We start from the raw sequence: 879 nt of genomic DNA, 5'->3' as shown, positions 1-879 counted from the left end.
TGATCGTGGCTGTGGAGGAGAACATCCTTGTTTAGGAAATTCTCAAGGTTTCAGGAATAATGGAGCATGTTGACAACATACTTGTCAATGTTTCAAAAAGAAAAAGTTGTATTATTAGTCCAACTTCTTTGGACATTTAAAATTGTGTCCAAAAAAACAAAAACAAAACCCCACAGGGTTTGTAAAGTTAAAATTAAGTAAGAGGTGGGATCAGAAACCACCCTTAAGCACCCCGGCCCCGTGAGCAGGCCTGGCGCGTGCGCTGCGTCCCAGCCCCCCCGCCACAGCAGGACGAGCCGCCACCCTTGGGCGAGCCAGGCCCGACTTCCTGGGCTCCTGCCAGCACACTGCAGGCTCCCGGGTCTCCAGGGGCCCCGTGGCTGCCCTGCACCCACCAGGGCTCGGCCAGGCCCACCCGTTCTGGCAACTGTCAGGGCTGAGAGCTGAGGAGGCCACGCAGCTGGTGGGGAAGGTAACCTCTCTAGCGCTCCTTCACTCAGTCCCAGCTCGGCTTCTGAAAACTGGCTGTGAAAGCCCCCTGAAGGAAGAGGAGCGGGTGGGCGCGCCGAGCCTGCAGCTAACACGGGGGACAGCAGCACATGCGAGCTGGAAGGGGAAACGGCCCGGACCCGCTGAGGCCGCGGGCTGTGGAGCCTGGGAAACCCTGTAGGACACAGAGTCAGCTGCCTGGAACCTGCCCAGGAGGGCATCCAGGAGTTCAGGCAGACCCCTCAGGAGGGTGGAGGTGAGGTGCTTGTCTGTCTGCCCACCCGCAGCTGCCACTGGGGTAAATCTCAACAAAGAGGCAGCCAAACGGCCCTGTCCTAGGCATCCTGATCCTCCACCAGGCCTGGACCCGGGCTGCCCAAGGGCTGGGGG

Source organism: Bison bison, unplaced genomic scaffold (genome assembly GCF_000754665.1).
Source record: "Bison bison bison isolate TAMUID 2011002044 unplaced genomic scaffold, Bison_UMD1.0 scf7180017852170, whole genome shotgun sequence".
In the NCBI taxonomy this organism is placed as follows: domain Eukaryota; kingdom Metazoa; phylum Chordata; class Mammalia; order Artiodactyla; family Bovidae; genus Bison; species Bison bison.
Note: the sequence above shows the minus strand (reverse complement) of the source record.